This window comes from Mustela erminea, chromosome 7, assembly GCF_009829155.1.
Source record: "Mustela erminea isolate mMusErm1 chromosome 7, mMusErm1.Pri, whole genome shotgun sequence".
Lineage (NCBI taxonomy): Eukaryota > Metazoa > Chordata > Mammalia > Carnivora > Mustelidae > Mustela > Mustela erminea.
In genome coordinates this window covers 9,141,268-9,164,456 of record NC_045620.1, presented here as the reverse complement: position 1 = coordinate 9,164,456, position 23,189 = coordinate 9,141,268, and the positions used below count along the sequence as shown (strand labels likewise).

Genomic DNA, 23,189 nt, shown 5'->3' with positions numbered 1-23,189 from the left:
ATTTTCCCGTAGTTCTGGAGGTTGGAAGTCCCAGATCAAGATGTCACCAGGTTCGGTTTCTTCTGAAGCCCCTCCCCTCGGCTTTTAGATGGCCACCTTCTCACTGTATCCCAATATGGGTTTCTCCCTATGTGTGTCTGTCCCAGTGTCTCTCCGTGTGTCCAAAATTCCTTTTCTTAAAAAGACACTCATCATAGTGGATTAGGGCCCACCCAACAACTTCATTTTAACTTACTGACTACTTTAGAGACTGTATTTCCAATGATAGTCCTATTCTGAGGGCTGGGGGATAGGACTTCAGCACATGAATCTGCACTCATAAATCCTGGAAATGTATGTTCTAAAGGCCCTTAAGTAGGATAGAGAGTCAGTGGATAGTTGGGGTGGGGACAGCACACTGACTTTTGTCTCCAGCATCCTCTCGGTGGATGGGATACCTAATGTTCTACAGGGCACACGTAATGCTCCTGCCTTGTGCTAGTCCTGACCCAGAAGTCCGGTTCATCTTCTCATACTTAGGGCTGTGTTTGTATTATTCCGGCCATATAGAGGAAAAACAAACCATCCTGGGCACCCTGGCATGAAGAAGCTTACTCGAGACCCATCTGACAGTCTGGGGATTTGCCTACCCATCTCTCACTGCTCTCACACCACCTGAACGATCCCCACAAACCTTGTACCCTTCAGGTTTCACCAAGGGAGCAGATTACAGCTTCCTCTCCTTTTGGATCCCTTGAAATTCTCTGGGGTTTCTATCCCTTCCCTCCATTTTAGGGCAATTCTGGGATCTGTACGTGGGGCTACGATTTGGGGTTCCTTTCTAAGAACCTACAGTTTCACAAGCATCTAAATCTGTTTTCCTTGGCTCTTTCTCTTCCACCTCTAATTGGGTGGGAAAAACTTGCTCTGCCTAATCCTATATTCTTCTGTAACTTTTTAAAAACTTTTTTTTCCCCTGGACCTTTACTTTGAAACTCAAAACTGGAGACTTTGACACCTTTGCCCTTCAGATCCTCTATGATAAACCTAGCTGGGGGCAAGATCTGCCAATCTCCATGCATATCTCAAGATATGCCAAGTTAAATCTTTTTATTTATAAAAAGAATAAACTTTGAATGGAGACAAGCCATGAGGTGGGAATAAATTACCAGGAATTAAACACACCTCACTTAACATATCAAAATACTTATCCCCCTGCATCAGAATGTATAAGTTTGCCCTAATAAGATTTCTTCTTCTTAACACCAAGAAATAAGACTAAATTCTACCTTGAAAGAATTCAGCTTTCATAGTGAGACGTTGACACCCTTGGTTCAGAAGGCAAGCTCAGGGTCCAGAAAAAGGGGAAAAGTGGCTTGATTTTAGCTGACCATTGAGAAAATGGAAGTAGTTCATTTGGAGGCAATGTTTGAAATACGGGGCAGAAAATTGAGTTTTTCAGTGTAAGAGCAACACTGATACCGTACAAATATTATGAATGCTTCCAAGTAAAGTAAGAACATTGTGAGTGCAGAAATGAATTTGTGATTGACATAAGGGAGAAGGATGAATAGAGAATGATCTATAGTGTTTGTCTGAATCCTCATAAAAGTGTATCTGAATGCTGGCTTTCCCCAGTCTCATCAGCTGGGAACGATTATATGAAAGATGTGTCTGAGTTAATGAGGGCCTAGGAGTCCTTAAAAAAAAAAAAAGATCGTTTAGGAGAGTTTTCTCCTTAGGACCAGTTGGATCTTACATGTTGAGATTGGGGTATTTAACACCTGGATTCTCATTTTCTCTCATTAATCTTCCCTCCCCATTGTCAGTTAGCGCCCCCTCCTCTGGTCCTTCATGTCTTCTTGATCTCTGCACTCTACAGGAGGGATGGACTTCTTGATGTGTTTAGTTTATTGCTTAGCCACCAAATAATGAAAGCATTTACAGTATGCTTTGTTAGCTCATTCAGTGGTGTAGGGGTCAGCATACATTTTCTATAAAGGGCCAGAGAGTAAATATATTTGGCTTTGAGGGCCAGACTGTCTCTGTTGCCATGGCTTGGCTCTGCCAACATAGAGTAGGCAGGAGGTAAGTGAATGGTCGTGGCTGTGTTCCAATAAAACTTTATTTACAAGAACAGGCAGTGAGCTGGACTTGGGTGTCCGGGTGTAGTTTGTGACACCTTGGTCCTCATGGCGGGGGAGTGGGGTAGCAGAGCTCTGGAGTAATGGAAAATGTTATTTTCTGGTGATTTCTTTTTCCATGCTCATTTTATTTATTTTTTATTTTTTTTAAGATTTTATTTATTTACTTGACAAAGATGACAAGTAGGCAGAGAGGCAGAGAGAAGCAGGCTCGCCTCTGAGTGGAGAGCCCAATGCAGGGCTCGATCCCAGGACCCTGAAATCATGACCTGAGCCCAAGGCAGAGGCTTAATCCACTGAACCACCCAGGCACCCCTTCTGTCCTCTTTTTAAATTTCCGAATGCTCCGTCTTCCTTCCTCCAGTGGTTCAGGGACTAAGGTGCTCAAAGAGCAGCTGGTGTGAGACAAGCAGGTGAATTCTATTTTGGATGATGCGGATAGTTCAAGAGAAGGGAGGCACCACCTAGACTTGACGTGTGTACATGTAGGGTTGTGGGGGGGGGAGGGGGGAGAAAAGCACCTGCTTCTTGTGAAACAGAATAAGGTGATGTTTCTTGTAAATAAGAGCAGGTGGGTGGCTCGTTGGTTGAGGATCTGCCTTTGGCTCAGGTCATGATCTCAGGGTCCTGGGATCGAGTCCCGCATCGGGCTCTCTGCCCTTTCCTCTGCTTGCCCACGTGTGTGCACTCTCTCTCTTTCTCTCTCTCAAAAATAAATAAATAATTTAAAAAAAAAGAAGAAAAAGAAAAGCAGATACCTGCTCGTAGCTGAGGAGTAGAGCCGGCTGCAGGCTTGCTGGGTTCCTGCCCTTTCTCTCATCCCGCACTTTCTTCTCTTCATGGTCTCTGGAAACTCCTTGAACGCAGCCCATTCTCTCCCGAAGCTGTATCTTCTGAAAAAGTTAAATGATACCTAATACTACCAAGGGAATTTTCTTGTATCAAGGGCTCCCCAAATATTTTCATGATTTATTTTCTTCTGATTATAATAGCTATATTTGTTTCTTATCAAAAATTTGGCAGCTACCGGAAAAGGATAATGTTTGACAACCTACTATTTATCGAGTCTCTTTTATTCATCACTGTGGAAGTCATTATGTGTGTGTGTGTGTGTGTGTGCATTTACACATCACACACACACAATCCTAGAGACTCATGACAAATCTTTGAGGTAGCTAGTTTTAGGCAGAAAGAAGTAGAGCACCTTGCCCAAAGCATATGTTGGAGGCAGGATTCAAACACAGTTGTCTGATTGCAAAACTCCCATTTGATTTTTTCTGGGTACTGCACTACCTTCAGGAAGAAAGAAAAAATAATCTCTTGCAATCTCCCTCAGGGAAAACTGTGCTTACCTTTCGCTGTGTGTTTTTATTTTCCCTCCCCCAGGGTTTTCTGGTTTTCCTTCTATTTTTTCAAGCATAGCTGAGATCATACTGCAAATATGACTTTGTTTTCTTGTTGTTTTTCACTTTCCATTACTATTTTAGTGTCCTTTGTTGGTGGGTGACCCTCCCAGGAGCTTCCCAGCTGCAGTGAGAAAGTGGCCCTTGTTTTCCGAGGGCTAGGAGAGACAGAAGGGAGAGGCAGACCACTCCAGGTTGGTAGGTGGCGGTTTTAGAAAGGAGAGGGAACTTATGTAAGAGGCTTGTCTTGGGGGACAGCAGGACAAATGCATCCCTGCAGCCGCTGGCCAAAATCTTTAAAGTTTCTAAAGGGCCTAACTGGGCTTGGTCACATATACTGTGCATGGGTTCTCAACAGCACATCACTGTCTCAAGGTTATGACCTTGAACAGCCTCTGAGAGTAGGGACAGCATGCAGAACCCAGAGTCCAAGGACAGGGGAGGGGGTGAGGAGCCTCCAAGTGCCCGGGTTCAGCTCATGGGTCAACTGGTGGTCACGTCTTTTTGATGACCTTTCCCGACACTTTCCAAAATCTCCTTGGAAGTATCCTTTTAATGGCGTCAACTACTTCTTTATTTGGTATAGTATAATTACTTTAACCAACTCTAGTCTGTTGAACATTTCAGTTATTGCTAGCTTTTCATTGTTTTAAATAAAGAGGTAACGGACACCTTTCAGTATGAGACATTTCCCCCCATAAAACGTCAAAATTCTGAGAAGTTATCAAGAAACAGAAATATTACTTTGTAAAAGGGGCGGTTAAGACATTTGCTTTGGAGGCACCCCCAAATCTTAGTTACTGAGAAAAAATAATATTTCAGTGCAAATTTAAAAAAAAATGTAGGGCTCCTGGGTGGCTCTGCCTTTGGCTCAGGTCATGATCCCAGGATCCTGGGATCGACAGCGCATCGGGCTCCTTTCTCAGTGGGAAGCCTGCTTCTCCCTGTCCCTCTGCCTGCTGCTTCCTCTGACTGTGCTCTCTCTAACAAATAAATAAATAAAATCTTAAAAAAAAAAAAAGAAAAAAATATGAATGATTGCCCGAAGTTTAAATCCATGATGAACAAAGTATCAACATTTTAAATAAGGGCAGGGTCAGTACTGCAGATTTTCCTTTTAGCCTCAGGTTCTAATATGGCCCAGGGACGGTGCTGTTCTTGATAAAGTCCTGGCTGAGGAAACATAATTGGTGTCGGGAAGGAGGTACCTAGAACCAACTTTATTACTCTTATTAAGCCCTTTGAGAAGCTATCTGTTGGGTGTTTTCTCCTGAAAGGGAGAAGGCTGCTTGGTTTCAACCCCCAAACATGCCCTTTATAGCATCCACATGGCCAAAATGCTTATGCTGTCTGGGCCTCGCTTTCCTGATGCTCTCCATGGAGATGATGATAATCCTTCATGCCTTCCATTGATGGGAGGACTTAGTGAGATAATAGTGGGTCCCTTCTAACAGCCAGTGCTTGGCTTGTGTTAAAGACCCAAGAAAAATCCTACCAAAATCAGATCTGGCAACCTACCCTCCCTCACAGCCAAATCTGCAGACGAGTAGATTTCTTGAGAGGAAATGAATTCTCTCCAGTTCATCCCAGACCTGTGATTGTCATAATTTGAAAATAAAAATACCGAAACCCAGTTAAATTTGAATATCAGATAACTGAATAATTGTTTAGTGAAGTATGTCCCATGCCATATTTGAGACATATGCATACCAAAAAAAGTATTTAAAAATTATTTGAAATATATATATATATTTATTTTTATTTATTTATTTGACAGAGAGATCACAAGCAGGCAATAAGGCAGGCAGAGAGAGGAGGAAGCAGGCTCCCCACTGAGCAGAGAGCTCCATGTGGGGCTCAATCCCAGGACCCTGAGATCATGACCCAAGCTGAAGGCAGGGGCTTTAACCGACTTAGCCACCCAGGTGCCCCAAAATTATTTGAAATATTAAGACAGGATTTGTTGTTTATCTGAAATCAGATTTAGCCAGGACTCCTGTGTTTCATCGGGCAACCCCTCCCTGACCCCCGCAGGAGCTTCACTTGACCTCTGTGGGCATCAGCACAGACCAGGCATGACTCCGGAAGGAGAGCTCAGATTCCAAGCAGAGGTAACATTTGACAAGCTGCATGTCAGTGTGGTCACTGAAGTAGAGTTTTCGGCTGTTTAATGAACTGGCTACAAGTTTGGGGGCCTTTGCTCCCTTGGCGTGGCCATGGTGGAAGCCATACGAGGGATAAAACCATCTAAGGTCGTCTCAGTGCTGCGGGCAGAGTGCTCCAAGTGAGCGCCTGTAAGAGTGTGAGCGAAGGTAGATAGACCCAGAGCACTCTCGCTGCGGCTGGGGTGTTTCAGACAGAGAATCGGGCCTGATAAGGTCCCCGTGGAAACGGCAGCCATCTTGCAGGGCCAGGACGGGAAGGATGCTGGGGTTTTCCTCAGCTTGACAGACCCTGCCAAAGAGGCAGGTGGTTTTCAATAAAGAACTGTTTATGTCTCTGTTGGACAGAAGAGAGAGGTAGATACCTGTGACAAGACTGTTCTGCACGCTGACTGAAGATTTTCTCCTCTCTTCGGATTCCAGCAAATGCAAACAGGCAAGCCTGGACAGGAGAGGAGAGAATTAGCTCGAACAGGTGTCTCCACCTTGGCACCACTAATTCTTGGGGTTGGATATTATTTTTTTGTCATCAAGGGGCTCTCCTGTACATCAGAGGATGTTTAGCAGTATCCTTGACCCCCATCTCCTAGATGCCAGGCCCTCCCCATCCACCCCAGCTGTCACAACCCAAAAATGTGTCCCGTATTGCGTAATGTCTCCTGAGAGGCAGGTTCTTTCCCAGTTGAAACCACTGTACTAGAAATATCACCGTAAGGATGAATTAGGGCATACATGCCCCCAAAGGCCAGGCAGTAACTTCACTGTGAGAGTCAAGTTTCAAGTTTTAAGGTCATGGGGGTAGAGAGGGGCACCTAGAGTTCAAGTGCAGTTATGAAGTTTGCTGGCCAAATGAACCTCTTCTGTGGGCAGAATTTGGGTTAAGAGACTGTAGTTTGTAGCTATCGAAATGGGAAGATCAGCTTCATCACTGTTTGGTTTCTGGTACTGATCATTGTGTGTCTCACCTCTGTGCATCTCCCACTTTTTGGATTCCTCTCTCTCTCTATTCATCCTCACTCCCTGACCCCCACAAGTGCCCACCTGACCACGGCTTTGCAGCCCAGAGGGTAGTCCCATCTCCACCCCTGGTGACATTGAGCAATGTCTAGGGACATCTTCAGTTGCCACAAACTGGATGAGGAGAAGCCACGGACAGCCCCATATTTCCTACAACACGGACAGGACAGCCCCCCACAACAAAGAATTTAATGGTCCCAGATAGTCCCCCTCCAGAGGCTGAGAAACGAGGCTGCAGTAGGAATGAGTGTGTGCCTGCCTAAACAATTCAGGAGGATAGCCTTCCCTACACACCCCAGGCCCCTGGGGTTTGAGGGGACTCCTTCCGAATCCATAGCTGGGGAAATGTCAGCAGACAGTCTCTAAGGAGGGACAATTTCTTTTCTTTCCATTTTGTACTCATGCCCAGAAATAGCAAGACTAGCAATTCTGGGAGGATATAGGTTCTTATGTAACCTTTCCCTTCTTTCTTTGGGGGTTTGGGTGTTTTACAGAAGTTCATCTGGGTCTCAGATTCCTACCTGATCCTAATCTCTGATGAACATCCTCAGATAAAGGGATTCTCCTAACACATTGAGGGCAGACAGGAAAGAAGCTTAGCAGGTCTGGTGAGAAGAGAACACGATGCAGAGAAAAACAGACCAACTCGATTTCCATACACAGCCCTAAATCATCTCCGCATCATTATCAAAACACGATCTGCACTATTTCCGTGGTTGCAAATGGGAACAGCTTTGATGACCCGTGTTTGATCAAGTTGCTGATGGACCCCTCCCCTAGACGTCTTGTGCCTTCTGTTCTCTTTGAAATATTATTTGGCTCCATTTTTTTTTCCTCCCGGTTCTCTCTCTCTCTTTGTGCGTGCGTGTGACCACAATTGTAGTTTCAGTAAATAAAACGGCTGCTTGATAACGTGGAACGGCCCAGCGCTTAACTCTGCCCTTGGAGATCCTTTACATCAAAGCAGCGATCAAAAAGTGGTGCAGATAAAATTTGTCATCAGGGATTTCCTACAAAAGAATTACAGTGGAGAAATGGCCTGATCGATACTATGGATTTTCACTGCAGGGGCTGGTGGTCCAATTGCCGGGAGACACTCACACAGATAAAAGGGCACGGCTGCCACTCCGTCACAGACTGCTGACTCAGCAAAAACTTGTCCAGTATTTATAGTGCAGAAGGATACAGAATTATCACCTTGCAGTGCCCGGCGCGTGTTCCTTCGGAGATTGCCTTCCTTTATGGGATTGCTAAATGCAGGTGAATAGAAAAATGATGGCTAACAGCTGTCAAAATGCAACAGAATGAAGTACTTAAATCTTTTTTTATCCATTAAAAGGGTAACAACCGTACATATATCATGGCACAGACATTGTAATGATATTTGGGGGCTGGTAAACGAGGGGGTAATAAACAATATATGTTCTGATCAGAACAGCAGAGGAAATAGAGCTGGGTGGGGGCTGGGGGAAAGCAGGGCTTCCCTGAAGCCTTATAATTACCTTAATGGTAATTAAGGAGGAAAACAAAATTACATTTGCGTCCCAATCTTTGGGAGACCGGCTTTCCCCTTAGTTGGCATTTTGCAAGCATTGAACTATTCCCTGAAACACTTAACCAGGCTCCCTGCGTTCTGAAATTTACTGAATTTCACGTAGGCCAGGTTAATTACAGCGCGTGGAATAACAATCGCTTACTGGTAAGATTCTCCAGCTGGAAGGATCGGGTCCCAGTGAGAACTTTCTCTTGCGCATCTCCAACCTCAGCGCTCCCGCTGAATTTCAGCTGTGAAGGCGGAGGAGCTCACACGTACCTTCTCACCCACCGAGCGCGGTTATTCCTGGAGGAGAAGACTGATGCGCTGGTCGTCCGGCTTCTAGTTCTTTGGCCGCACCCTACCTAAGGTAAGTAATCGCCCCGATTCCCAGTTAATGTTTCCTCAAGGAACTCCTCTGGAAAAATCTTACTAATCCATCTAAAACATCCATACAGTATCTGCCTTATTTTTTATTACGTGAGAATCGACTTCCAGAAAGGTTTGAAATACCTTACGGTTCCCCTGTAGAATCCTGGCTTGTTTGAAAATATGCCACATTGTGTCTTTTACACGCCTTGCCCTAAAACATTTTACTTAAATTTTCAGTGAAAAACCGTTTTTTGGTAAGCTTCAACATGAAAAGAAGAATGTTTTCCTTATTCTCAATATTTAAAAGGTCCTGCAAAGCAAATAGGGAAATGAACAAAATATATAGGATATCATCAATAACAGGGCCTCCAGACGTTAATGAATTCTCCATTTCTCAAACACCTGCGGTGCGATAGGCCTCGTGCAAGGTGTTGAAGAAATGCAGTGAATGAAAACAGGCTTTCAAGTAAGGAGCTTATGGAAAGGAGGACAGGAAAAATATTTATTGAACAAATACTTTGTGCCGAGCCCTTGGCAAATGTAATGAAATAGCCAACAGCTAGAAAATGCAAGGCAGTCTCGTCGGTGTTCTTTTTTTTTTTTTTTTTAAGATTTTATTTATTTACTTGACAGAGATCAGAAGCAGGTAGAGAGACAGGAGGAAGCAAGCTCCCTGCTGAGCAGAGAGCCCGATGCAGGGCTCGATCCCAGGACCCTGGGATCATGACCTGAGCCGAAGGCAAAGGCTTTAACCCACTGAACCACCCAGGCACCCCTCATCGGTGTTCTTTTGATTTGTGTGCTCGACATCATAGCTCTGGGAGGTAGGGTTATTTATTAACATGTCCACTTTGCAAGTGGGGAAACTGAGTCAACAGAGAGGTTGAATCATTAGGCAAAAGCTTAGACTTTATACTGCAGAGCTACACAGCCTCTCCCCATCCCGAAGCTTTCTCCTTTTATCCCTGTGATGGTCCCATGAAGTTGGTGTCCCTACGGAACAATTAGGAAAGGCTCACCAGCTCACAAGCAGCAAACATTTTTTCCCCCGCCCCCGCCCCGGTTACTTGAAGAGCTGGGATCTGAACCCAGGCACACCTGCCTTGACATTCCTCTCTGGTTTACATGTCATTTACAGAGGGCCCACGAAGCCGGCAAGGCTCTGCAGCTTCTAAGTTCAAAAAAACAAAAGTCAGGACGTACAAGCCATCACATGCAGTCCAGGGAGAAGAATTCAATTTCAGGAAGCATGCCACCGCTCGGAAGGAACATTAACAAGGCTTTTGTACCCAGATCGTCCCTGGCCAGCGTCAGGTAGGACTCAAAAATGTAGCCGGCACCTTCGGGGACTGTCCATGGGGAAATCATCTTTGTGCCTGTTTGAACGGCCTCATACTGGTGGGAATCATTGCTGCTATCATCACAGGATTGTCGTGTGGAAGTTTACTGTCACTGGCAATAAACATAGATGAAAGGGGGGGGGTGAATAAGAAAACAAAAGGGAAAAGTAGAAGCAAAAAATGCACCAGAGTGAAAAAATATCCATAAACGAGTTGTTTTTTTGTCTCTCTAGTTGCTCTGATGTGCACAAAGGAAATAGATGGGATAAAATCACAGCTCAGGAACACCAACATAAATTCCCCCTTGCTTTGACAAGTACGTAATTTTCTTCAGAGATGCTCTTCACGTCTGGAGAGTTATGAGCCAATTTCATTCCCATCTGACAAATTTACAAAGAAACATTAGAGAAAAGGGATTAGGAAAGCGAGAAATCTTTATAGACTTTTTCCTCAGGCTGTATTTCCCTTCCATCTTCTGGCTCTTCCTTGAGACCATGCATGAGCGACTCACACGGTATGGCCCCCATCGCCGAGACGCTTAGCGGAGACACAGAATGTGCCATGTGCTTTCAATTAATGAATGGTATTTACATTATTGGGGAGTGGTAGGCAGGACTGTGGGGTGAGGAGAAAAGAGTGTTATTGACAAATATTTAGATGAAGACTCAAAGGATCCTTCAAAGTGGGATTTGTAAAATTAGACTTTTTTTGCAAGAAATCTGCGGGGTGGGGCAGTGGAGAGAAAAAAGAAGGGGGAGGAGGTGGGGGAGGCGGGCACAGAGGGCGGGAAGGAGGAAAACTGATTGGTCTAAGGGGGTTTATAATGGAGATGCACATTCCAGGATGATAATAATAAAGGATTAATAAGAGCACAGTATACATGTTTTTCTTCCTCTGGAAAGATCATAGATTCTAAGAAGAATGTGGAGTTTTTTGATCTTTTTTTTTAAAAAAAAATCTCCATTGCCAAGTTCATTGTGCAGTGTTTAAATTTTTTTTTTTTTTGTGAAGATTTTATTTATTTATTTAACAGACAGAGATCACAAGTAGGCAGAGAGGCAGGTAGAGAGAGAGGAGGGGAAACAGGCTCCCTGCTGAACAGAGAGGCCGACGCGGGGCTCGATCCCAGGACCCTGGGATCATGACCTTGGCTGAAGGCAGAGGCTTAACCCACTGAGCCACCCAGGTGCCCCCATTGTGCAGTGTTTAGAGTGACCGTTCAGTTCGCCCGGGACCGTCCTGGTTTCTGGACTGAAATCTCACATCGTGGGAATCCTAACATCCTAGGCAAACTGGAATTGTCGGTCACCCCACGGCGGATGACTGTGGCTCCCACGCAAATTACATGAGTTTTGGGCCGTTGTTAATTCTCTTAAGTCTTTGCAACCTTGGATTGTTCAATTTTTGGCTTTATTAACTAGGAAAGCTGGTGCGTCTGCGTGTGCACGCGTGCTCACACCCAGATACTTAAATACAGAGATGTATGTATTTTGATCAGTTTGAGATTCTAGTAAAAATTTTCGATTAAGGTCACCGGGAGGGCTTAGAATTTTGATGGAAAAATCATAATAGTGCTTCGAAGTTCAGGAAATGTGTTCCTTTCCTGGAGTTGAGATTAAACATAATATAATACAGATGCCGTGGGATACACAGAGCCCAGATGACAAATGTTTTATAACAGGGACTTAGGGAATGGAGAAAAGTAAGAGATACATCGCTTCCAAGGCCTTCGTTGAGAGCCGCAAAGCACTCATAATGCTGTATGTATAATTTGGCAGGAGAAAGGTGAGATATGTGTGTGTGTATTAGTATTGTGTATTTTTCACAGAGTCCTTCTGGATTTACGGTGGCCTTGTTTATAACTCATTCGCCTTACAAGAGCGTGAAATGGAACCTCATTTGTGTAACTAATTTCAGATTTCTGCTCTAAATTTGCCCATTGCAGCCACTATTCAGGTTTTGTGCATTCAAAAAAAAAATTTGGTCTTTGGCAACCCTCACTATTTTTCAAAGTCACAAGAAAATCTCCATTGTTTACCTTCATAAGAAATGGTGATTCATATTGGAATTACATGATGTTCAAAGCCTTCAGAGCAGGAATAGAGACAAGCCTTTCTTTTGCCTGAAACATCTCCAAAGTCTTGCATTTGGGGTTTATGTTGAGGATCCTAAATCCAAATGGGGAAGTGTAATTTGGATTTGATCTCTCTTGAAACTCTTACAATAAAACTCCCCCTTTGGTGTACCTGCTGAACATGAAAGATGGTGCTTCTTCTCTGAACTGTAAATGATTCTTTTTGCCCAAATGCAGAGAGAGAACAATGATAAGGGATGTTCATATTTGTGTGTGCGTGTGCGTGTGTGCGTGTGTGTGCATGTGCGTGTGTGCGTGTGTGTGTGTGTGTGTTTAAAATGTCTTGGAACACAAGAATATGAACGTCATGAGGTATCCGACCTGCCTGACCTCTGTGACACCAGCCCCACAGTCGGGGTAGGGGGGACGGTCTGTCCTAATAAAGCCGATAGAACATGCAGATGGCTTTGCACTTAATAAGCGAGCTTAAGTACAGTGTTGCTGAGAAATGAGATTGATCGTGATGAGAGAAATAAAAATTTAAAATATCCCCTGGTGGGGAAAATTTTTCTTTTTATTTCTGCATTTGAATCTTTTAAATACTGTAACTTTTGGGGGAAAGTTATTGAGACATAAAAGGAATATTTGAACGGCTTTGGAGTTTATGATAACCACAGTATAATACATTATCTTGAAAGCCTTTATAGTATGCAGTTACAAACTTCCAGGAAATCTATTAAAATGCAGCATTAATTAACATAAACTTTTTATAGTGTTACTAATATTCTGCAAACAACTAAGAGTTTAAAAGCCCTTTTTTACAGGCAGTTCTTGCTGCCTGTACACCATGATGAGAGTGAATTATAGGGAATGCTAAAGGAAAGAAAGACATGAATTTTCACTGATTGTCCTGAATGGGACATTTACTTCAATATCAGCCTTGAATGTGCACAAGTGGAAAGACAAAATTTGCCAGGTTGCTTAGCATTCTCTATGCTTACTCAACTGACCATAAGCAAAACACTGATGTTTCCATGCCCATTCTCCCAAATGATGATCAGTAACTTCTTTAAAATACCTTTAGACATCAAAGCAGCTCCTTGAATTCTGTGCGCCCGAGTGCGGCTGTGTCTTCTTGCCCCAGGTTTGCCATGTCACTGTCTTACTGTGCTACGGACTCCATTTAGACACTCAGGGATGTGCCAAGCCATCGCAGACACTGAAGCAGTATTTTTATTTTTTGATCTGGTTCTGGGTTGCACTGGCAGATCTCCCAAACCCGAGTCGTGACCTTTCTTCCAGGGATGTTTTTCATTTCTGTTTTGAATCCCAAAGGGGAGGAGGCATTTCAATATCTATGCCCAAAGGGCACCACTGTCTTCCTGCGGGCGTGGAGTGAAGATGAACCGGCCCGGAATGATCCGGCCGTTAATTGCTTCCCCACCACCCAAGCTTTGTTGCATCTGCTCAGACACGAATCCTGCCGGGGTCCTTCGTGTCCTCCACGCCACGGGCTGTCCTCTGTGAATACCAGCGCTGTGATTCTGGCCAGAGGCTCCTTATTTTCCTAGGTCTTCGGTGTCATCGGGATAAGACTGATGATCTATTTGAGTACCTTTTCCAAACTGCACTGTCGCTTTCCTCTTTGAAAAAAAATTTTTTTTTTTTTCCAGGTCTCTTCCTTTGGGCTGTAGAATCCTTCAAAAGTCTCTTGCCATTCTGCCTTTCCCTCTTCCTTCCTCGCTCGATTCTAAATCCATCAGGGACCGAGATTCTACTAGACAGATCATAAAAACACAAAACTGTGCATATACGTTGTTCTCCATGTGAGTTTCTGCCACGAAGTCTTTGGCTTATCTACATATTAGACATTTATTATGTGTGTCCTACGTGCCAGGTATTGTGGATGTGCTGGTGGTGATGACTGATGAGTGTCCTACTCCTGGAGCTTGTCTCCTCCTGGGCACAGCCACGCAGAGGGCAAGCAAACAAATGAATAACAGAGTCTTAAGTCCATCCAGGAAAAACACCGATGATGGAACTGAATGTGGCCGGTAGGGTGCTTGAGGCAGGGGGGCGAGGGATATCTTCTGCAGAGGGGCCCCGTCATAGTCACAATGTGAGGAATGAGAAGCTTGTGATGCCCGGAGCTGGGACCAGTGTTCCCGGCAAATGGAGCGGCAGGTGCCGCGGTCTCGTGGGAGCTCTCTTGATAGGTTGCGGTAAGAGTGCTCAGGCCTGTGTGGCTGAAACAGGGTGAACCAGGATGTTGGGGAGGTGGGAGGTAAGCGGTGTCTATGGTAAGAACAGCTACCCTTGATCAGTGTGGGCATTTAAAATGGGATGCCTGGGTGGTTCAGTTGGTTAAGCAGCTGCCTTTAGCTCAGGTCATGATCCCAGCGTCCTGGGATTGAGTCCCACATCGGGCTCCTCGCTCAGCGGGGATCCTGCTTCTCCCTCTGCCTTTGCCTGTGCTCACTCTCGCTGACAGATAAATAAATAAAATCTTTAAAAAAAAAATAAAATGCATTGCCTCTATACCTTGCCGGGAGAAGATCATTATCACATTCAACAGGGCATTATGAACTGGAAGTTCAGAGAGGTAATGTGACCTGCCCAGGGTCACACAGCTCCTAGGTGTCAGAACTGGAGTTCACATGTCCATCTGTCTGATTCCAATATTTGTTAAAAAAAAAAAATGTATTGTGTACGTAACTATGTACCTGGCACTTTGCAGGAGTTGAGGATAAAGGAGTGGACAGAATAAAATTCTTATCCCCCTGGGGCTCACTTCCAGTAGAGACAACTGGAGTAAGAACTGACTGTATAGTGTGTCAGATTGTGGGACGAGCTGTGTGGAAAGATGAACTGGGGTAAAGGCAGGAGGGGAAGCCGCGGGGCTGGCGTTGCTCTGTTACATAGGATTTTTCATTTTTTTATTTTAAGATTTTATTTATTTATTTATTTGTCAGAGAGAGAGAGTGAGCACTGGCAGACAGAGGCAGAGGGAGAAGCAGGCTCCCCGCCGAGCAAGGAGCCCGATGTGGGACTCGATCCCAGGACGCTGGGATCATGACCCGAGCCGAAGGCAGCTGCTTAACCCACTGAGCCACCCAGGCGTCCCTGTTACACAGGATTTTTAGAAAAGGCTTCAGGGAGAAGGGAGTTCCCTGAGTCCAGAGATGAAGGACATGAGAAGAAGCCGTTGGGCTCTCCCTGGAGAGCAGTCCAGGCAGAACCAGCAGCACGCGGGCCCGTGCGTGGCCTGTTGGAGGAAAGGCAAGGTTATCAGTGCGCTGGATTCCGAGCAAGAACAGGAAACCTGGTGTCCTATTATAAGAGCTTAGGCTTTTCCTCTGAGCAAGGTGGGAGTCATTAGAAAGTGCTGAAGCGGGCGCCTGGGTGGCTCAGTGGGTTAAGTGTCTGCCTTCAGCTCAGGTCATGATCCCAGGGTCCTGGGATCGACTCCCCGCGTCAGGCTCTCCGCTCAGATGGGGTCGGCTGCTCCCTCGCTCTCTGCCCATCGTCCCCACTCATGTCCTCTCACTCGCTCACTCGCTCAAATAAATAAAATCTAAAAAAAAAAAAAAAGAAGAATTAAAAAATGAAGTGCTGAAGAAGAGGAGGGCATGATAGGAATTTGGTTTTAATATGGTTTGTCTAAAAACTGGGCAAATCGTAGACCGTTGAGGTGACGGGGCAAACGTAGTAGATCAGGCCGGACGTCACGGTGGTTGGGAGGAGGGTTGTGGCTGGGGCTATGGTGAGAAGGCGGCAGATGTGGGGTATTTTTCCAAGTAGAGCCAACAGAAGGTGCTGTTGATTGGTGTGAGACAAAGTGTGACGTGTGAGACAATGAGAAACTAAGGCTGGCCACACCGTCTGAACAATGAGAAGGAGGAGTTACCATTTATTGAAAGGGACAGAAATGACTGGGGATGGGCATATTTAGTGGGAAAAAGGTAGACGGTTTGCTCGTCATCCTATCATTTTATTCCACTTCTTTATTTATATTGTCACGGATACCTCCCGTTTTTGCTAAGCGGCTCAACTGATGAGTAAACATTATTTGAGCAGAGGAGTGTCCACATTTTTCCTCTTTCTTAAAAAAAGAAAAAAAGTTGGGCTTAAGACACATGGGGAAATTGGGCCCTGTGGCCAAACCCAAGAGGGCACATCCCCAAGTGATAAAATTAAAAATATTAAAAATATTAAAAAATTAAAAATATTAAAAAAGGCAAATACAACCATTTCAAGGTCAGATTCTCCCCTAAACCTACTAGTTTGGGAATCTGGTACTAACGCTTGGAAGATTTGGGCATATGAGAAGGAAGTTTTATTTTGTTTTCTAAGGAAATGTATCTGTAGTGTATCATATCTCTCCTACCCTCCTTTACCGGGTAGTTCATTGGTGGGAAAAAAAAAGAATGGACAACCATTTGAAACTGGGGCAAGAACTAGCTGGAAGAAATACCTTAATTTCTTTGCCAGACATGGACCTTGAGATTTTGTCTCTTACTCTTTTCTTGGACTCGTGTCTTCATGCAGAAAACCGTTTGGGACTTCTGGAAAGCAGCCTGGGTACAACCTTCATATTGTTTAGGTTATAGTGCAGGAAGAACAAGGAAGAAATGGAGACGCATTTGTGCAAACCCGAGAGTGTGTTCTGCCTGTGTCTAGGGAGTGCTTGTTGGACTGTCTCCAAGCCAAGACTTGAAGCCCACGCTTCTCCCTGGAGGGTGATTCCTTGATATCACCCATGGCATCCATGCCAAGGCTATGAAATCTGCCTAGCAGAGCATTCCTGAAGGCCTTGCATGGTGAGCCGGTCTCTCACGGGGACTCAAGGAGCTTCTGCTCTCTGGGTGGGACCCATCTCCAAAGGGTTTGGGGGGGGGGCGGCCAGCCAAAATAGTCTCCTGCCACCATGTTTGGGAACTGAGAACAACCGGGACGTAAGTCAAAATGCATGGTCCCCAGTAAATTCAGCTTGCAGATATATTTAATTGGCTTGCATAGCAATTATAGAATTACACATATTTACAAAATTGCCTATGTGTCAATATTTAAGAAGTGGAAAATGTGACATGAAGATTAGAATTTCTGGCTTCTGGAATTTGCACGCTTGGTCCATACAGGGCCATGTCTACCTGGCCAAGGTTGGGAGAGAAACATCTACCCATGTGATGAAGAGCGTGCTCTCTCTAGCTCATCTCTGCCCCTACCCAGCCAGCTCCACTCCGCTGTTTCACCTGCTCAGGCTCTTCTGTACACTTGAGAGAGGACCCCCACCTGTATATTTATGTGCGGTCTTGGCGGTTATAACATGCATAGCTCTAAATGCCTCTGATATCATCTTTAATTTAAAGAGCAGCCTGCCCTTTAGATAATCAACTTCAGTTTTTTAAAACCAGAATTGTTAATTATCCTGGCAGCATTTTCTTTGTTTTAGACCTGATAAAGTCACTGTTAAGGGATGCGATTATTTGGTGAGTGAATCTAATAGGTACCCTTAACCCCCTGCCTTTTTCTTTCCTTCTTTCTTCTGCACTATTTTCTCTTTGCTCACACCCTCCCTGCCAACCAGCCCAACATACAAGAAGAAACCCTTCAGGTGTTTAAAGGAGCTGGAAAATATTCCAGGAAATGCTGAAAGTTTGCCACGTTGTCAGAGGATAAAAGCACAGTGTTCAATCCAAAGGCTTTGTGTAGTTTTTCCCTTTTCTTCCCTCAATGCAAGTTCCAAGTTAAATTTTTGGATGCTTATCTTCTCTACATTTTAATGAGAAGCTTTTGCTAAGGATTTTTTTTTTTTTAAACAAAGGCACAAAAGTTTAAACCCTTTGCACAAGAGCAGTGTGTATTGAAGTGACATGCTGTTTTTATATTTGGAAAAACACCAGTGCTCAAGTAATCAGCAGGAGAGGGGATATTGGATGAGTAAATATGGAATATTATGCTCACAGGCAATAATTGTGTCTATTAGATATGCAAACCACACATCCTCCTATGGATTTTTTTTTCTTCTATCGCATCATTTCATACGGGTAAGTGTATAAGACTGGGTCTCTAGTAAACTTTTACGAGTTAAGATCATTTTTTCTGGTGGTTTTTGCTGTAATTACCAAGATGCTTATTGTAATTTCTGATTGATCTTCAATCGGCACTGCCTCGTAACACTTTATCTTGACAATTCTCTGCCTTTAGGTTTTAGTTATGTGGTGAATGATTTATCTGTAAACCTCCAGCATACTCAGGAGTGCTATGATCAGAGAGATCTGTTTTCGAAGCGAGGAATGTTCCTAAAAGCAAATAATATTGAGGTTTTTTTCTGCAGTTAGGAAAGTTAGTCACATTGACCCTGGTGGGAGGGACCTGCCTTCACAGCCGTTCTATGTATAGTTGAATCTTAACTTTCCAGTTTATTTTACGTCTCTCTTCCCACTGGGCTGTCATTTTGCTTAGAGCAGGAATCATGCCTTTGGGTGGTTTTATTTTTCCCCTTAAAATTTTTTTTTTTGAAACTGTGGTAAATATCTATAACATAAAATTTATCATGTCGACCATTTTTAAGTATATAGTACAGTGGTGTTAAGCACATTTACATTGTACAAGCATCACCACCACCCCCCTGCAGAGTGTTTTTTTTCTTTTTTTTAAAGATTTATTTATTTGTTTGAGAGAGGGCACAAGTGGGAGGGGCAGAGGGAGAGAATTTTTTTTTAATTTCTAAATTTAAAATCAATTAATTAACATATATTATTTGTTTCAATGGTACAAGTCTGTGATTCATTAGTCCCATATAATACCCAGGGCTCATTATAACACATACCATCCTCAATGTCCAGTTACCCCATCCCTCCATTCCTGTTCCCTCTAGAATCATCAGTTTGTTTCCTATGGTTAAGAGTCTCTTATGGTTTGTCTCCCTCTCTGGTTTCATCTTGTTTCATTTTTCTTTCTCTTCCCCTGTGATCTTCTACCTTGTTTCTTAAATTCTACATATCCATGAGATCATATGATAATTGTCTTTCTCTGATTGACTTATTTCGCTAAGCATAATGCCCTGTAGTTCCATTTATATCATTGCAAATGGCATGATTTCATTTTTGATGGCTGCATAATATTCCATTGTATGTATGCACCACTTCTTTATCCATTCATCTGTCGATGGACACCCGGACTCTTTCCGGGTGGAAATTGCTGCTATAAACATTGGGGTGCATGTGCCTTTTCGGATTACTACATTTGCATCTTTGTTGGAAATACCCAGTAGCGCAATTGCAGGGTTGTAGGGTAGCTCCATTTTCAACGTTTTGAGGAACCTTCATACTGTTTTCCAGAGTGGCTGCACCAGCTTGCATTCCCACCAACAGTGTAGGAGGGTTTCCCTGGGAGAGAGAGGATCTTAAGCAGATTCCCAACTGAGTGTGGAGCCTGCCATGAGGCAGGTGATATGACCCCCAAATCCCACCAAGAGTCCAGTGTGCAACCATCTGTGCCACCCAGGCGCCCCGTAGAGTGTTTTCATCTTCTCAAATTGAGCCTCTGCCCCCACGAAACAGTAGTTCCCATTCCCAAATCCCCCCAGTCCCTGGCAAGCACACTTCCATTCCCTGTCCTATGCATATGACTGCTCTAGGTACCACGTAAGAGTGAATCAGAGGCTACTTGTCCTTTTGCCATTGGCTTATTTCATTTAGCATATGCCTTCTGGGGCCATCCATGGTGCAGCCTGTGTCAGAATATGCCTGTTTTTAGAACCACATATCTAGAATCTAGTTCAGTGCTTGGATCCTTATGGGTCACTGCAGACAACAATACATATTTGTTGAATGAATGCATGAAAGAAGGAAGAAATGGGTCAGCCACCCTAGATGCCTCTTGCCGGCCTCAGGACCAGACTCCAGTAGGTTCTCAACAGCTCTTCATGGTATAAAAGAGTCACCTGTCTTCCTGTCTGCTCAAGCTGATCCCAAAGAACAATTGAGATACTTTTTGGAATATGAAAAATTCACATTTTCCCTTGCACGTGTTGCTTAAATCCCACATACAAAATACAACTCTGTGGCATATTTTCTTGGGCTTGTAATTTAGGTTGCTTTGTGCTTGCTGCTAATTAACCAGTTGGTGATGCCCTGTCTTTTCATCTGCCTCTGAGCTTGTGAGGAGTCACTGACAAGCCCAGCGAAACTGGGGGGCACTCCGATAATTAAGGTTTGGAGGGCTTCTTACCGACCCCATCATGTACCAATCGCTTTCTCTGCTTCGACTGATGGGTAGCTGACATATGACAAAACAGTGGCCTTGTCTTATATACGCAGCAGCAGGACACTTTCCCACCTTTTAATGGCTGAGCGAATTTCATCCCAGGCAACTCTGACAAAATGAAAGTGTATTGTCAAAGTTGTTTGTGAAGATGACTGTGTTTAGAAAGAAGAAAAGTCTTGATACATTTGGAATTCTATTTCTCACACGTGCACGCACACACACACACACACACACACACACACACACCGGTCTGCACGCTTAGCCTCTAAATGCAAAATGTAAACTACGCAAAGTTTTATTTGAATGTTTAAATGGTATAAGGAGAAGTGGTTGGGTGTTCTATATTCTTCTACAATATTCACACTCACTGTCACCTGAGCCAGGCTCTTAGCTTTAAAGAAACAAGATGGATAGAGGGGTGTTTGGCAGTTTCTCTAAAACTGGTAAGATCTTAATGTGCAGGGTCTGAAGCTATAACGTAAAATCATCACATAATTGCAGGTCTTAAGTCGGGGGCTCTCTGTGCCCCTAGTGATGCTTCCTGGCATCTTTCTTCCCTTAAATCCGGTGTGGTTTGGGATCAACCCCAGCTCCGGCAGCCTTGCTGAAGACCTACTGGGTGAATCTGGGTGTAACCAAAGGGGTCTCCAACATCTTCTTCTTTTAAGATTTATTTACTGGGGATTCATATACCCAGGAAAATGTGAGAAGGCCTGGTATAAATCCTCTCTCTGGTTCTCTGCCTTCACTTTACTCTTATTCAGCTCAGTTCTCTGGGCCTTGGGCATGGAGAAACAAAAACATCACAAAGTCCTTGGTGATTTTCATGAGCCATCAAGATTGAGAGCCACTGGGGCCCCTGGGTGGCTCAGTGGGATAAGCATCTGCCTTTGGCTCAGGTCATGATGCCAGGGTCCTGGGATCGAGCCCCAGCTTCTCCCTCTGCCCCTCCTCCCACTTGTGCATGCGTGTTCTCTCTCTCTCTTTCAAATAAATAAACAAAATTTAAAAAAAGATTGAGAGCCACTGACATAGGACCCATAATTGCCATCAGCATCTAAGGGAAGGGACCTTGCATGTTCTGTTCTTGCTTAGGAAGGCGCTTGGAACACAGTGTCAGGTTATTTATTTGTTGAATGGATTGTTATGCAAAAACCAAGGCTTAGATAGTGTATTCCTCTTATATTCACATGGTCATTCATTCCTTCAACAGACATCTCTGTTGGTAAATCTGGTGGCGCAGGTGACAGAGGCAGGCACCAAGACCGAGATTAGGGTTTGAGGTATTTCTTTGGACTCTAAATCTGTTGAGGGACGAGCAGGGGGAAGCACGTTTGGAAAGAAGCGGTGGAGGAGTTGGGGTGTCAGTCTACAAAGTCCTGTTTGACCCCATGGGAAGCTCTGGAGCACAGAATGCTCCGAGGGGCAGTACGTTCCCCCAGATGGCGGGAATTTATGGCCACGAATTGCTTGGTCACTGCCAGTGGGCTGTCCCTCCCTCATAGGGCATGGCCTTGAGGACACAGCCTGCTGCCCGTGTAGACCTTGATGGAGCCGCTCTCTGGCCATGTGCTGACCACATCCCTGAAGTTGGGCAGCAGATGTCTGTGGAGGGAGAGCTGGGTGGCCCTTGTCTGTGTCCAGGAGGCTGGGAGAGTCATGTTCAGTGATGTGCTCTCTACAGGTTGACTTTCCGGCTCCCAGTTCTGGACCTGCCACTCCCTGAATGAGTGGCCCTGGCTGGTTCTTTGTCTTCTTTGTGGGTCAGTGTTCTTATTCATAGGATGATGTTAATTATACCCACCGAACAAGGTAGTTTGAGGGTTTGGTGCAAAAGATGGATTGAAGGTCCATGTAGGCACTTAATAAAAATTACCATTCATGTGATAACACTATTCCATATGCTATGTAATGAAAAGGTATACTATTAAGTAATATGGGCTATGATGAGTGCTGCGAAATGTGTAAGCTTGATGATTCACAGACCTATACCCCTGGGGCAAATAATACATTATATGTTAATAAAAATAATTAAAAAAACAAATGGAGCCTTCATTTGCTTTTATGTGGGAATACACTGGGATGATGAAATGTTAGTGAGAAAGGGTAGTTTTATCGATACCGTAGATAATTTGGTAAAAATTTTATTCTTCTGGGTTTGAGGACCATCTTTGTCTCCTCGATCACTGGACAAAATACATTTGTTTGTGGCCTGTGTGCATTTTTCTTTCCTGTCAGAGCAGTGAGAGTCTCGACTCTTGCCCCCAAATGAAGTCTTTTAGGAGAAGATACAGTGATCAGATTTGTAAAATTCCCCTCCCCCACCCCCATTCTGGTGATATCTGGGGCTCCACCCCAGCTGCGGAGGCCCCGCTTGACTTGATGATTGGGTCTTTTTGGATCTCAGAGGTGTTCTCGAAGACTCCCACCGACAAGCTCAGTAGTGAAGACATAATGCCAAGATTTAGCAAGGTTGGTTACATTTGTAAATGAAAAAGGTTCAAAGCTTTGTTTGAACAAATTGAAGCCATAGATCTTAGATGAGATAGAATTCTAGCAGAACTAGGAAATGTCTTGGAAAAAACCCCACACCAGTGGCTGTTAAACTTCTGGAACTAACTGTATGGTGACAATGAAGACTATCATTGCTTTTTTCCCCTCTTTGCCTCCTTAGTCCCTATTGTGATAATAAAACTCTCCTCCTTGTGATAATAAAACCCAGTCTCTGTATAAGTTAGGATTGTGGTCTGCTTTGCCCGGGCCCCTCAAAATGGTAACTTAAAAAAAACCCAAAAAAACAAAAAAACAGAATTTCATTTTGGTTTCACAGAAATCAAAATCCAAGCTAATAGTGGGATCCTGCTCTGAATATCTGGTAGGAACCTTGGGTCCT

The 23,189-nt window shown here is 44.2% G+C and overlaps 1 long non-coding RNA gene across 3 annotated transcripts in view; it reads left to right on the top strand.

The window, feature by feature from the left end:
• Positions 1–1,982: 1,982 nt before the first annotated feature.
• The window catches only part of LOC116594801, a 79,355-nt gene continuing 58,148 nt past the window's right edge, over positions 1,983–23,189 (top strand). Inside the window, exons 1-6 of one of the 3 annotated variants that reach the window (XR_004287423.1) lie at positions 1,983–2,067; positions 3,611–3,720; positions 5,561–5,637; positions 7,774–7,965; positions 8,410–8,609; positions 9,750–9,925. This is a non-coding gene — a long non-coding RNA (uncharacterized LOC116594801). Of the gene's footprint in view, positions 2,068–3,610; positions 3,721–5,560; positions 5,638–7,773; positions 7,966–8,409; positions 8,610–9,749; positions 10,137–23,189 lie in introns of those variants that run through there. The other 2 variants (XR_004287422.1, XR_004287424.1) reach the window with 2 other exon arrangements.